The following is a 15,531-nucleotide window of genomic DNA, read 5'->3' on the forward strand; positions in this document are numbered from 1 at the left end:
GCCAACCGCAAGGCGTCTGGGGAGAGGCGCGGACCAGTACGGAGAGGGGATAGCGGCGAGCTAGCCAATGGGAGCGGGGAAGGCGGGTCAGGCTGCAGCCCCGCCCAGCGGGGCACAGCCATTTCTGGCAGGATGGGCGGTGGCCTGGGCTGCTGAGTGGCAGCCGGGGCGCGGGCGCCGGCGCCCGGGTTTGGGCTGCCCGCCTGCCGTCACCAGCCGCCGCTGAGGCGGCACCAAGGTCTGGTGGCTGCGGGGATGTGGTGGGGCAAGGAGCCATACAGCGGAGCCTGCGCCAAGGCAGACGGGCGGGCTCCCCAGGCTGGGGTGGGGCTGGATGTGGATCGGTTCTGGACGGGCAGGGCGCGGCAGGGCAGGAGAGCGGCCTCCAGGCCTTCATCTGGGGAGCAAACTGCGTACTGTTACTGTATGTACTGCTGCTGTGACTTGTAAGGATGAAAGGCGCCTTTATCTTCTCTTAGTAATCGGGAGGTTTGAGTATTTCTAGCGTTAAGCACTGCTCCTTGGCTTTTCACCCATCCATGAAAACCAAGGCACTGCACCGAAGTGCCAGCTCCTACGACAGTGCCTGCGTTTGTGGCGAACAGTTCCTGGATTGAATTTCTGCTGAGCTCTGGGAGCATTCTTTCGGGTAGATGCCATAACCACAAGACTACAGAGTGGCAGGGCTTTTTGGCAGTCTCTGTTGCACATTTCATCTTGGACATTTTCTTTTGCTCCCCAGTAACATCCCTTGAGTTAAAGAGGTTAAGTGTGTGCCATACAGACTGCAGCTGGTGGCACTTTCTGGGGAATACTGGGCTAGTTGTCTCTCCTCCTTCACTGACAGCTACAGTTTGTAGAAACAGTTGCTGTGTTAGTCAAGCTCTGAAATTGCCTAACTCGTTAAGTTCTTAAGGGACAGAGAAAGAAACACCTAGTTTCTAGATAGGAGTCATGTAGGCAAGATGTCAAGATGAACTGCTCAGACAGGCTAGTTCTAGATATGCTCAGATACCCAATTTAAAGGCAGAGGAACCTTGATACCAACCTCTGTAGAAACTTCACACCACCATAGTTGAGTACCTTCTGAGCAAGACTTGTTTTATTGCCTGTCCACAGATTTAGAGTCATGGTTGGATTCCATAAAAGGCCTAGAAATGACATTTCACATGTTGTCTTGGAGGCATCACTCTTTCTGATTGCCTCTCTGCTCATGTTACATCATTTCAGTCTGGTTTGGTTTGATTTTTTTCTGTGAACAGGAGAGATGGCCTTTCATTTAGAGATACGATTAGCAGAACAAGATGTTCAAACTGTCAGTTAATACCTTACAAGGGGGTTATGTTCTCCCTGTGGAGAACCTGATGAAGGGAGAGTAAGGGCAGGAGTTGGTCAGATTGAAAGCCACTTGAAACCAGCAGAGAGCATCAAAAGTTAAAAGAAAAAGTGTGACAGCTGACGCATGCGCCTTTAACTATATAAAACACAACATAATATGAATGTTAATATTGTGTTATCCATTAATATATTACGAATGTAATATTCAGTGTCACAAGAATATTAATAGAAATTAATATCCACTCTTGTCCTGGTTTAGCCAGGATAGGGTTAAGTTTCCCCATCAGTGGGGGGAAGCTCTAGCCGGGTTATTCATATATCATGCTGATGTCACGTCCGGGCGCCAGAGCGCGGGAAGAATCGGTGAGCGCAGCCGGTCCTCTCACTGCTGTATTGGTAGATATCTTGCTCTGTTCATTGTTATCACTGTTATTGTTGTTGTTTGTTGTGTTGCTGTTGCACTGTTGTATTAAACCTCTCCTTATCTCAGCCCCGGGGCTTTGTATTTCACTCCCTTTGTGGGGGAGGGGCAGTGGCCGCGTGGTCTCAGACCCCGGCAGGGACTAAACCACCACAACTCTCAGAAAGGACTGAAGTGTACATGGATTACTTTTTATCCTGAATCACTGTTTAGCATGAAAACACAGTAGCTGGAGATCGAGCTTTGTAGAAATACTGAGAACATCCTTCACCATATCAATCACTTGCTAGTTTCATTGTTCCAGATGAAAAACTGTCAAATTTTTCTTCTATCATTTTCCTAATGTAACCAAATACAAGCTACATGTCTATCAAAAATACTCTTAACTATGGAGATGGACATACAAACCAGCATTTCGTATGAAGACAATAGAGTTAACAACCAACCCTCCTGAGTGTGAAGCTCTGTTGCAATAGAAGCTTCTACCCTAAAAGACAGAGATCGGCTCTGTGCGTAGGGCAGATGACATACACCAGTGAGCAGATGTACACAGTGACATTCAGGCTACACAGCTGAGGGATACCAGAAAAATGTCCCTATAGGTATGTTGGGGAAGGCAGCTGGTCTGCCAACAACCTGATTGAAGAGAAGTTTGACCTTGACAAGATTCCGGTGTACCCTTGAGATAGGGAGGCTTTGCTTTGAGCAAATAACTTTCAAGGAGCTGCAGACTACACAGCAGGATGAAGTAAGCAGGGAGAAAACTGATAAAGGTTATCCAATGAGAATGTTAAAAACAACTTTTTGACCAATTATATTGTGACACTCTGGCACCTGAAATATACAAAAATGCATGCTTTTAGTAATAAAAAAACCTAAAAACTAGCCGCTTATTCACCCATGTGAGTGTGTGTGTGTGTGTGTCGCTTTGTCCGTCTCTACAGCGACATCTGGTGACCCCGACGCGCGACGACGACGTGCAACAAGGCCGAGATCGCGACTTGGCAAGGACGTGATTCGGGTTTTGCAACTTAGCAAAAGTGGGCTGCAGGACGACGTGCAGCGGAGACGGAGCCCGGTGAAGCTGAGAGCAGTGAGAATCTGCTTGGTCCGGACCTGAACTTCGACACCTAATAAGGTGAGCCACTGGGAACGGGACCATAGCCATGGCACAGCATTTAACGGAAGAAGAAGGAAAAATAGTGTCCACATGGAAAGCATTACTTAAACATAAGGGTGTTGAGATTAGTGAATACGGGCTAAGGCAGATGCTTGTTTGGAGTAAAATACACAAATTTGAAGCAACAGCTACCACGGTGTTTAGTATATCAGCGTGGCAGGCAGTAGGGCAAAAATTATGGGATGCAGTTTCTAAAGGGTCAAAAGAAGCAGTAGAATTGGTTATTATTTGGGATCTGCTGGGTGAGACTCTAAAAGAATGGGAAGCAGAACAGGACAGTAAGGAAAGGGACCTAGAGGGAGCAACTCCTGAGACAAACGAAACATGCTCTGTTAACGAAAAATGCTCCGATCAAGACTATGACATAGAAACTGTAACAGAGAAACTGGGAGTGTTACAACTCCCTGCAGAGCCTGATTTGCCTAATTCTTCAACTAAAGATCTAAATAAGAAACTAAACAAATCCTCTAGTCATCCATCATCTGCTGATCAGATTAAAGTTGTGAACACCTGGAAGCCCTCAAAAGACTGTTCCTATGGGTTTAATTATAAAACCCCTGCTCAGCAGCTAGAAGAATTTGCTAATAAAGGCAAACCTACTGTACCCGGTGCCCCCCCTGTGGGAAAAAAGGAGTTCCAGTTACCTCACTCCTCTTCCGTCACTCATACACATGTTCCTTTGCCAAATGATGAGGGCAAATGCTCGACGCAGCCTGCTCAAGTTAAATACTGTTCCGCTCTTTCCTCTGTAGCTGGCAAAATACCCTGTACATGCTCTGTCAACGTCGTTCACAACCACCTCCTCCACCTCCACGTAGTCAATATCAAATCCCTAGTCAGCAGTTACAGATGATGAAACAAAGCTCTAACTTCATAGAACCTACTGCACCCCCTGTGGAAGAAGAGATAGAAACAGAATCAACAGTGAATCCCTCTCAGATCCCTTTGTCTTTCTTGGGGGACAGTACTGCTGAGGATGATGAGGAGGAGGGAGGAGGAGGCGCAGTAATAAATGCAACTGCAGTGTCACAGATTGCAGACCCTGACTGTGTCACCGAATCCACCCTCCCATGGACTTTGCCCCCTGCTGCTGTGACTGTTACACCTCGTCACCCTGCTCGGTTTTGGGCGCAGGTTAGAAAGCAAGCGGCCGAAGTGGGAAACTGGGATCTAGTTGAGAAACTCAACCCCTGTCGTCTGCAAACTTACAATGATACCGGTGCCCCGGGAGCACGTCCTGTTTATAAGGCAGTGGCTGGCACTAACCAACATGACGAGCACAGCCCCATCTTGTGGAAGGTGGTGCAAGCTTTACAAACAAAATCAGCACAGTTCAGTATTAACTCTCCTGAGGTTATGCAGTTAATTAGAATCATCAGTACCGACTTGTTATGTCCTTATGATATTATTCATCTTGCACAAGTGTTGTTTCAGCCTATACAGCTTACGGTCTTTCAGGCTACCTGGAGGCAAATGGCTCAAGCCGTTGCAATTGATAATAGGGGACTGCCGCTGAATGATCCACGGCTTGGTGTTGGTGAAGATGCTTTACTAGGAGTGGGACTGTTTAGTAATCCTCAATTACAGGTGACATGGCACCCTCTTATTTTAGAACAATCCAAACAATTAGGAATTAATGCCTTAAAAAGAACCATGGAGCTAGCGGTCCCAAAGCAGAAATATGTTGCTATCCGGCAGGGACCCAGAGAACTGTTTTTGCAGTTTGTTGAAAAAATTTCTGCCACTTTAGAGAAACAAGTAGACGATGATGGACTGCGGCAGATATTGTGTAAGCAATTGGCAAGAGATAATGCTAATGAGGACTGCCAAAAAATTATTGAAGCCATGCCTGGAGACCCCTCTGTACCTGATATGGTTGCTGCATGTTCTAAAGTTGGCACTGTGGAGCACAAGGTTGACGCCCTCGCTACAGCGCTCAAAGATAGACCACGTAAATGTTTTGGATGTAACGAGACAGGCCACGTTAAAGCCAGTTGCCCTCTTAATAAGCCCTCAAAAAGTGCTATAATCAATTCTGCCGGAATAACCTGCAACTGTTGCAGGAAACGTGGTCATTTTGCTAAACAGTGTCGGTCTAAATTTCATGCCAGTGGACAGCCTCTCCAGGGAAACAGGAAAGCAAGCACCAGGGAGTGCGCGATGATACAAAATCCCTCCCGCACGTCACGGGCTCGCCACCTCTCTGTGAGCGGCTCACAGCCGAAACTGTGGGGTCAGCAGGACTGGATGTATCCACTGCCGACACAGTAACCATTACAATGACAGACATCATTAAAGTACCGTTAGATGCAAAAGGACCTACAGGGCGAGAGCTAAGTGCTTTATTGATTGGGAGATCTAGCAGTACCTTAAGTGGATTAATTGTGCATGTGGGAATTATTGATGCTGATTATACTGGGCAAATTTGTGCTATGATTTCTACTCCCTATCCACCTGTAGCCATTCCCAAAGGAACTCAAATTGCTCAACTTGTACCATTTTTGACCTGTGTTCCCAAAACAGAATGTCGGCAGCGATGTGACGGAGGATTTGGCTCCACAGGACCCCTGCAGGTCTTCTGGTCACAGACTGTCTCATCACAAAGACTGCAGATGGCTTGTACACTATCCAGCAGAGGGCACTCGCCGACATCAGTAAAACTTACGGGGACTTACGGACACAGGAGCTGACGTAACTATTATATCTCATATACTCGTGGCCACCCACCTGGCCAATTGTAAATACGGGAATGGGAGTGGTAGGACTGGGAGGGTCAACACAAGCAGGAGTAGCAGCTACGCCTATTCTGATAACCAATCCTGAGGGTCAACAGGCGACCGTCAAGCCCTATGTGATGACAGCCCCCCTGAACCTATGGGGGAGGGACTGTTTGTCCCAATGGGGAGTGAAGATCACTACGGATTTTTGACAGGGGCCACTGTGCTGCAGGGTGTAAAGCAACCCACACTTGTGTTGACCTGGTTAACAAATAACCCTGTGTGGGTGGATCAGTGGCCCCTACCAATTCAGAAATTAAAGGCCCTGCAGAAGTTGGTGATGGAACAGCTAGGTGCTGGACATATTGAGCCTTCTCACAGCCAGTGAGAATACTCCAGTGTTTGTAATTAAAAAGAAATCAGGAAAATGGTGATTTTTGCATGACCTACGGCAAATAAATGCTGTTATGACCACAATGGGGGCCCTACAACTGGGCCTACCCTCACCTGCCATGATTCCTATGGATTGGGAAATCATTGTAATGGATTTAAAGGACTGCTTCTTTACTATTCCATTGGCATCCCAAGATAAAGAAAAATTTGCATTTTCTGTGCCTTCTGTAAATCATGCAGAACCTTTGAAAAGGTACCATTGGAAAGTTTTGCCACAAGGCATGAAAAATTCGCCAACAATTTGTCAATGGTTTGTAGCCCAGGCTTTGTCACCTGTGAGAGAAAAGTTCCCTACTAGCTATTGCTACCATTATATGGATGATATCCTGTTAGCATCAAACAGCGAGGAGCAGTTGAACAGCATGGAGCATTTAGCCAGAGAGTCCTTGCAACAATATGGATTGGTTATTGCTCCTGAAAAGGTACAAAAGGTAGAACCATGGAAATATCTGGGAATGACAGTTACAAGCAAGCAGGTTATGCCCCAACCTGTGAAACTCGACCTTGAAATTAAAACTCTCAATGATGTACAGAAACTGATGGGATCCTTAAATTGGATAAGGCCCTATTTTGGATTTACCAATTCTCAGTTTAAACCATTATTGGAGTTACTAAAACATTCTAATGATCCAGCAGAACCCAGAATACTAAACAAGGAAGCATTAAGAGTAATTCATATGGTAGAACAATCTATACACGAGAAATTTGTCTCTCGAATAGATCTGTCTCAGGTAGTACAATTCTTTGTACTAATTGACAAAACTGTACCATTTGGTGCTCTAGTACAATGGAACCCTGAATGGGATGACCCCTTGCATATTCTAGAGTGGATGTTTCTGTCGTTCTGACCACGAAAATCTGCTCCTGGACTGTTTGAGCTTATTGCTGACGTAATCGTAAAAGCGAGAAAGCGATGTTTAGAACTAACAGGGCGTGATCCGGCTACGGTTGTTTTACCTGTGCAAAATTGGTATTTTGAATGGTGCCTGGCAAATAATTACTAGCTGCAGGCAACCATGGCAGGTTTTCAAGGACGGATATCATATCACCTGCCATCACACCCGCTGCTGAAATTTGCTCGGGAAGTACCATTTGGTCAGAAAAATATAAGCGAACCAGAACCTGTGAAAGGCCTCACTCTTTTTACAGATGGCTCAGGAAAAACAGGTAAGGCAGCAGTAGTATGGTATGAAAACCATGATTGGAAAAACAAGTTAGTACATCAAAAAGGTTCCCCACAGGTAGTGGAGCTACGTGCCATGGCTGTTGCCTTCTCTATTTTTACTTCTCCTGTGAATATTGTAACGGATTCAGCATATGTAGCCAGCTTGGTTGCTCGATTGGATAAAGTGGTCCTGAGTATGTCAGACAATCAATTATTATTTCATGTGCTTTTGGAACTCTGGAAGAGTATTCAACAACGAAAAGAACCTTATTTTGTCATGCATGTCCATAGTCATACTACTTTGCCAGGGTTTTACACGGAAGGCAATGCTAGAGCGGATGCTCTTGTTTCAGCTATGGCTCTGGGTCCTGTTCTTAACATGAAGCAACAAGCTGTATTATCGCATCAATTTTTTCATCAAGGCTTTCGAGCTTTATGACAGCAGTTTGGTCTATCTCATACTGAAGCTCACTCTACAGTAGCTGCCTGTCCTGATTGTCAAGGAACTCACACTCCAGTGTATTTCGGTACCAACCCCAGAGGTATGCAGGCTCTACAAATTTGGCAAGCTGATGTTACTCATATAGATGAATTTGGCCGACAGAAATATGTTCATGTTTCTATTGATACTTACTCTCATGCCTTGGTAGCAACAGCACATAATGGAGAAACAGGAAAAGATGTAGTTTGACATTTGCAGAAGGCCTTTTCTATGCTTGGGGTGCCGCGCCAGATCAAAACAGACAGTGGCCCAGCATATGTTTCAAAGAAAGTTCAAACGTTTTTCAATTTGTGGGGTGTTACTCATATTACAGGTATTCCCCATTCCCCAACAGGGCAAGCAATTGTTGAACGTGCGCATGGCACGTTGAAGCGACAACTTCAAAAACAAAAAGGGGGAATGATTGGGGAACCACCCCGGGCATGTTTAGATAAAGCAGTTTATGTTCTTAACTTTCTCCGTTATGGGGATAATTCTTCTCTACCTCCTCTTTTTCAACATTTTTCCTCTCTTTCTTCAGAATTTGCAAAAGGGCGTCAAAGTACATGTTAAAGATTTGGTTACTGGCCAGTGGAGTGGACCATGTGAATTATTAACCTGGGGCAGGGGCTATGCTTGTGTCTCTGCAGATGCCGGCCCTCGCTGGGTTCCTGCTCAGTGTGTTCGGCCTGTGCTGGAACCTACATCTGGGTGAAGAATGGGTAGTTCCACAACCCAAGCAGAATATCTGGGTAACTCTGGCAAACATGACACATCAGGAAACTTTGTGTCTCTCTACTGCAAGCCCTGAAAACCCATTCTCCACATGCTTGGTGGGATTGCCAGTAGACACATGGCCGAACGCACTGCGCAATGTAGATCTCTGCACTCTCCAAAAAGCTGTACGGACAATTGGGATTTGGTGTATACTCACTTACCTCAAGTGATACAGGAACCACAAGAACTGGAACTACTAGGATCAGTAATCATGGATGCCTGTGTGTTTTTTAATTATACAAGTAGTACAAAACGTAAAGGACAGAACGTAAATGCCAATTTACCGATTTATCGCAATGCAACAGCTTGGTGTTCCTATACCACTCTGAAGGTATCTCAGTCATTTGGTATTCCCGTTGCTCTACCCCCTGGAATATTCTTGATATGTGGGGATAGAGCATGGGGAGGACTGCCCTCAAAACTTAATGGTGGCCCATGTAGCCTTGGTCGTCTTACTTTGCTAACACCTAGTATTACAATGATACACAAAAAATTGCGACATAAAAGGAATACACATCAGTTCGCTGAGGGCTGTGATGACAGAGTAATATTTTGAAATCCTGGTCAAATTATTGCATCCTCCTTTTTTGCACCAGGAGTCGAAGCTGCGGCTGCACTAAAGAAATTGACTAATTTGGGTTGTTGGCTGAGTAAGCAGGACAGGGCGACATCACTGGCACTTAGTGGGTTACTAACTGATGTAGATAGCGTTGGACATGCTACTTTGCAGAATAGAGCTGCCATAGATTTCTTGCTTTTAGCACAAGGACGTGGGTGCGAAGATTTTGAAGGAATGTGTTGTATGAATTTATTGGATCATTCTGAGTCGATCCATAAAAGCACACAGCAGCTAAAAGAGGAGTAAAACATTTACAGGTGGATGATAATCTAGATTGGTTAACAAAAATGTTCAAAGGCTGGGGACTATCTGGATAGTTAACATCTTTGGTCAAGACTTTGGGACTAATTATCTTGATAGTTGTGGTTGTGTTACTGATGTTGCCTTGCTTTGTCAGTTTCTTGCAAAGGGCCCTGCAAAAAGCTGTTCATGCAATATTTTTAGCACACATACAAAAAAGGGGAATTGTCGGGGAAGGCAGCTGGTCTGCCAACAACCTGATTGAAGAGGAGTTTGACCTTGACAAGATTCCGGTGTACCCTTGAGATAGGGAGGCTTTGCTTTGAGCAAATAACTTTCAAGGAGCTGCAGACTACACAGCAGGATGAAGTAAGCAGGGAGAAAACTGATAAAGGTTATCCAACGAGAATGTTAAAAACAACTTTTTGACCAATTATATTGTGACACTCTGGCACCTGAAATATACAAAAATGCATGCTTTTAGTAATAAAAAAACCTAAAAACTAGCCGCTTATTCACCCGTGTGTGTGTGTGTGTGTGTGTGTCGCTTTGTCCACCTCTACAGCGACATAGGTAATGGAGAAAAGACATTTTTTTTCCCCTGAAATTAACTATTGAGAACTTCTGCACAGGCACTCTAGAACCTGACTGTCAGAAGCAACTATAATTCCCATCTTGTGCAGACAAACAAAACACGTTACCTGGAGCAATCTTGGTGAGCACCATGTCTGACAACAAGTCCTGGTGAATAATAAGAGGTAAAAAAAGCAGCCAAAAAGGATGAGAGAGACAAACAAAATAAACCATTTTCACAAAACAGACAAGGGAGACACCTCCCAAGTTTTTAACCAAAGACACTTCCAGGATCAGGTGTTTTATGTCACCTGTATTATTCCTCTTGCTCCCCTCCAGACTTGCCCTGTACTTTCAAAGAAGCTATTTGTGTTGAAAATAAAACATCCTCATTTCTGGAGTGGTATGCATTTCGCTGACACCTCAGAACTTTTACTCCATCCTGTGTAAACAGAAGCATGCCTGAAGTGACATATACATGCTGTTGAGACTTAATTTATGCATCTCCTGAAGCCCGCTGACTGTTTCCAAACATTCTACTAACAAGGGAAAAGCAGTTTCTTGTCACCACTGGGAAGTCTCTCATTTCACCTGAAAATCCAACCAGCTGCAAATCACTAACAGAATTTTGCTATCTACTAAGATAAAGGGAAATGCAACCCCCATGAAACTGGAGGAAAGCATCTCAATTCTCCAGCAAATTAAACAAGAAGATGATAAAACACAGGATGAAGTAAATGCTGAACAAACCTGGCATTTGACCACAGCCTAGAAAGGAGAGACTCTTGAGACATGTCTCTCCTCAGTTTTCAGACAAGGAAAATTAAGGATTTTTTTCCCACCCTTCACATCCAACCTGCCTCTTTTTAAGCTTCCTGTTCACTCATTCTGACGTTTAACACTTACAGTTCACCCTTCTCAGCTATCAAGCTGTCCTTGTTCCTGGCCTTCCTGAAGAATCCCTCTTGGAAGTCTGCTCCTGCCCTGGGGTCATAGCTCTTCAGAAAACATTTGTCTAAGTGATCCACTTATGTGCAGAACAAACAACAGCCTGAGTTTTATCTGAACTGGGAGGTAAATACCTCCCAGTCCTAACTTACCTGCTGTTGTTCACTTGACCCTTCTTTCTTAAAGGGTCTATTTCAGGAAAGGGGGTTGGCTTCAGCTTGCTTCAGAGAAGACAGATGGCTTTGTAGTAACAATGCAATACACGTATGCTAAATATATAAGTAGGATGTTATATTTGCATTTAGTTTTGCTATCTCAAGCGTGGTGCTATGAGTGCTATGATGGACGGCTTCCAAATGTTTTTGTACAGCCTGAGATGATGATTAATGATACAGGAAACCTCTCTTTTAGGAAGGAGTTATTTAGGAGGTTTCCTATATGAAGGAAGAAATAACCCTTGAGTCCTTTTCTCCCTTAGATCTGTTTTTCTTTCTTCTTTCTTTTGGTTTGAGCTCTGGACAGGAGGTTCTGCCTTTTCCTGCTGCTTTTACAGGTTTGGAAAATCTTAATTTGGGAGATTCAACTATTATTCTGTTCTGTTGCTGGTTTCCCAAGCCTTGTATCTTACCTTCTCAAGTCCAGCCATGGGTGCAGAAGTATGTCTGGAAGGTGATGTCTAGGACAACATAAGTTTTGCTGCTCTGTTTACTGCAATGCCTATTAAAAAGCTTCTTAGCTGTTGGTAAGATGATAACTAGTACTGCCCCGTTTCCCTAGGATTCTGTATTGCTATTCATGTCTGTTGTTTTAAAACAATTAGTGTGTGAAAAGCAGGTGCAGACTTTAGTTCTGCACTTTCACCTATACGTTACACAGTGCCTGGTACTCTTGTAGTGCCACGACAAAACCAAGCCAGTAATAGGGCTAGAGTGACAACAGCCCACTTGCCATTCTTTTTTTTGTGAAAAAACCAAATGCATCTGTACAGGGCCTGTTAATTTTCAGTTCAGAGTCACCCCATATCAAGGAAAAAGTTAAGCCCCTGTCTTTCCTTACTGCAGTATTTTGCATTTCTTCAGGAAAAAATGGCCATCTCTGTATTGCCCCTGCTGCTAGAGAGTGAGCTGCTCCAGAGGATAAGAAAGTTGCCAAGTGCTTTCCCAGAGAAATCTCAAATGTGGATCCTTGTGCTCTCATTGGACATTTTTTTCCTTCATACTTATATCTAAAACTGTTATGGTACAGTAGAGTTATATTAGGATGAAGTAATTTTGGTAGGAATAATGAGGCTTAAAAAAAGATTAGTTAGGAACTGAATAGCTGAGCACTCAAGTTGTGACTTGGCTAAGATGGTGTTGTGGTTTAAACCTGGCCGGCAGCCAAACACTCACCCTCTCCTGCCCAGCCAGCTGGGGAGAGAATTGGAGTGGTAAAGCTAAGGAGACTCGTAGGTTGAGATAAAAACAATTTAATAATTGAAATAAAATTAAAATAATGATAATAATGATAGTAATAATAGAATATACAAATGAGTGATGCACAATGCTATTGCTCACCACCCACCGATGCCCAGCCCGTTCCCAGCTAGTGATCCCAGAGGAAAGAAAATCCTGAAACCGCAATCCCAGAAGAGAGAACAAGCTTCCAGGCCAACCCTCATCTATACATTGAGCATGATGTTGTATGATATGGAATATTCCATTGGCCAGTTTGGGTCCGGTGCTCTGGCTCTGCCCCCTCCCAGCTTCTTGTGCATCTGCGCACTAGCAGGACATGGGCAGTTGAGAAGTCCTTGATTTCTCAGGAGCAACTAAAAACATCAGTGCATTATCAACATTTTTCTCATAGCAAATCCCATACTGAATCCAAAACACAGCACTATTCTAGCTACTAAGATGAAAAAATAGCTCTATCCCAGCCAAAACCAGGCAGATGACTGAGATAACTGCACCAACTATAAAGAGTGGCATTTGGTCAGGTTGTGTTCAGGCTTCCTCCCGGGCAACTCTGTTCTACCTCTTGCCCACCTTCTTTTGCCTGTCCTGTCTCCCTCATTTTCCTCTCCTAAAAGCCATTTAGTTATTCGTTTTGCTCCCTTCCTTTCTCCTTTTGGTGGCTTTAAAGAAGGGAATAGGCTAAAATTATGGTAAGTTCTCAAACCAGTTAGGCTGGTTATCTTGTAGAATGACCTGCGGTGATGAGAAAGGTGCTAGTAAATAGGTAAAACACAGTATTTTTGTCAGTGTTAGTACAGCTGCAATTAAGACATGACTGCACAGAAGGAGGTAGAAAGGAAAAAGATGATGAAAGAGAACAGCAGGCATACTTGTAGCTGGGAAGCACATGAAAAGAAAATGTAATATTTTCAGCCCTCGCTCTGAGGCACATATTCTTCTGGCCTTTCCACAGCCCTCTTCTGAGGCAGCTAGATAATCTGCAGGAAGAGAGAAAATAATTAGGCAAAGGCCTCTTTTGACTTTCACAATCTGCTACAATGAATAAGAATTTTAGGTGAAGGTTTCTTCCAAGTGTTAATCAGCAAAGGAATTAATCACATTTCAATTATGTGTTGTAAGCTTCAAAGTGAACAGCCTACTTGCAGAATGGAGCAGTTAGCTTTGATTCACTGTTTCTGTCATATCGTCTGCCTGTGCACTAGAAAACGTCCAGATTCGGTATTTCCCAGCCATTCTAAATTAAAAAATAAGGAATTCCAGCGGCGTTTCAGGAAAAGTTTCATGTCGCTTGTCAGTCAGTCCACGGTGGTCCGCTCGGGCAACAGTCAGGAGGAAACACAACTCCGCTTTTTAAATACCGGCACTGAACGGCCACCTCGGAAGCGCAGGGTTGGCGGCGGGAGCGCAGCCCCTGCCAACGCTCCGGGGGGCTCATCGCCGCGCCCGCGGCCGCTGTTACCGTAAAAGACGAAAAACCAAGACAAAAAAAAAAATGTTAGCAAGACGTTTTGGCTTACACCGCGCCGCGGGTCCGGGGCGACACCCCTCGGCCAGGGCTGACGGTGCCCGCCCCAAACCAGCCGGCCGGTGGCGGGTCGCGCCCTGTTCCGGCGGCGTTTCCGAGCCTGCGGGCAGGAGCGGCCGGCGGCGGCCCGGCCCGTCGCGGCCCGTCGCCATAGCGGCGAGCGGGGGCTGCGCGCCGCTTCCGCCCGCCGCCGGATGTGGCCGCCAGCGCTCCTCGGCAGGGAGGCGCGTCGCTGGGCTCGTCGCTGCCGCCCCTGCCCCTCCCGCCTTCCTCCTCCTCCTCTTCCTCCTCCTTCCCCCCCGCCGTCTACGGCCCTGCCCCTTCCCGCCCGCCGCCCCGGCTGTGGCTGACAGGTGAGTGCGGGGGGCCGCGGCGCCGGCGCCCCCCCGCCCCTTCCCGCTCCCCTCAGCGGGGCGCAGACCCTCCGCCATCTTCCCGCCCGGCGAGCCCCCGCCCCGCCGGCGCTGGCTGCGACTCCCCCAAGGGGCTGCGGGCGCGACGCGGGGGGAGCCGCGGGGACAGGGCAGGGCAGGGCAGGGGCGCAGGGCGGGGGGGCCGGGGCGGGGGTCTCGGCGGGAGCGCGGGCAGCGCGCGCTACTTGTGCAGTGCTGCCGCCTCGCCAGGCCCGTGGCGCAAAGCGGGGCTGCTGCATCGGCACCCCCTCCCAGCCCGCCCTATTCCGGTTTATTTCCGCGTGAAATGACTTGCACGCTCTTTCTGAAAAACTGAAATAACCGAAAATAAGCCCTTCTTCCTCTTCTGTGTGTTGTTTTCTTTCTTTTTTTTTTTTTTTTTTTTTTTTTTTTTAACGCTTCCAGCCTGAGGCTGTGGGGATGGTTTCAGGTCTGCAGACAGTGAAGCCGAGGGTGCTCGCTGAGGAGGCTGCTCGCTAACTTTGTGTGCTACTGCATATCCTAAGGACGAGCCCAGTGTAGTACCTCCTTAGCTTACAGATCGAGTTCAGATCCTCTGACACACGTACAAATGGAGTAAAAACGAAATGCCCAGATTCCCTGAAGTGGGGCACAACTGCATGAGGAGGGGAAGTGCTGTTTGTGGTGGGACGGGGTAGGTCTGGCCTTTGGCAGCGGGAGGATGACTTGAAAGCCCCCGAGATGGGTAAAAGTTACACCTGTAAAGGGCCATTTGCAGTATTTCTCTTTCCCTGAGCAAAAACGGTGAAAACAAATTTGAGGGGAGAATTAATACTCTTAACGTATTCAGAGGTTGAGTAGGTCTTAGGTTCCAGTTGTAGGAGGAAATTAAATAAATAAAAAGATCGTGCTTAGGCAAAGACAACGAAAACTTTTTCAAGTTAAGCCTTGAACTGTTGTCCAAGGACATCTTGGTGTTTGTGAGAAAGGAGAAACTTCTGCGTGTGTTTTTATCCCTCTTGTTACATCTTCTAGCTTGTCAAAGTTTGTTTCGTTATAGCATTTTAAAGTATGCTTTCTATAACAGTAATTTGTGGAAGATTTATGTAAAGAACCGGTGGAACTGCTTCTTTAAAGTGATTCAGTGTCATTGAGTACACCTTGAAATTATACAAACGTCTATTGTTCAGGCACCCATTTTGCAAGATCCCAGCGGTATCGTTCTCCTTAAACAAATTTCTGAAACTGTTTTCCAAGCAAGCC

At 45.9% G+C, this 15,531-nt stretch overlaps 1 protein-coding gene and 3 long non-coding RNA genes across 7 annotated transcripts in view; 2 read left to right on the forward strand and 2 right to left on the reverse strand.

Annotated features, from left to right (window-relative positions):
- The first annotated feature begins 340 nt into the window (after window positions 1-340).
- Window positions 341-9,896, forward strand: LOC141926348 (uncharacterized). The gene is made up of 3 exons (XR_012624108.1): window positions 341-424; window positions 2,704-2,897; window positions 5,463-9,896. It is a non-coding gene; the product is annotated as an uncharacterized LOC141926348 (long non-coding RNA).
- Window positions 1,497-3,635, reverse strand: LOC141926352 (uncharacterized). The gene is made up of 2 exons (XR_012624109.1): window positions 3,584-3,635; window positions 1,497-2,098 (listed from the first exon to the last, which is right to left on the reverse strand). It is a non-coding gene; the product is annotated as an uncharacterized LOC141926352 (long non-coding RNA).
- Window positions 9,897-12,364: 2,468 nt separating the features above from the next.
- On the reverse strand, window positions 12,365-13,919 carry LOC141926376 (uncharacterized). Its single transcript, XR_012624114.1, has 2 exons — window positions 13,509-13,919; window positions 12,365-13,346 (listed from the first exon to the last, which is right to left on the reverse strand). It is a non-coding gene; the product is annotated as an uncharacterized LOC141926376 (long non-coding RNA).
- Window positions 13,920-14,109: 190 nt separating this feature from the next.
- Window positions 14,110-15,531, forward strand: part of WDR37 (WD repeat domain 37) — a 48,066-nt gene continuing 46,644 nt past the window's right edge. Inside the window, exon 1 of one of the 4 annotated variants that reach the window (XM_074831994.1) lies at window positions 14,110-14,247. The gene's annotated coding sequence lies outside the window, so the exon portion shown is untranslated. The remainder of the gene's footprint in view (window positions 14,248-15,531) is intronic. The other 3 variants (XM_074832002.1, XM_074831965.1, XM_074831975.1) reach the window with 3 other exon arrangements.

This window comes from Strix aluco, chromosome 1 (genome assembly GCF_031877795.1).
Source record: "Strix aluco isolate bStrAlu1 chromosome 1, bStrAlu1.hap1, whole genome shotgun sequence".
NCBI lineage: Eukaryota > Metazoa > Chordata > Aves > Strigiformes > Strigidae > Strix > Strix aluco.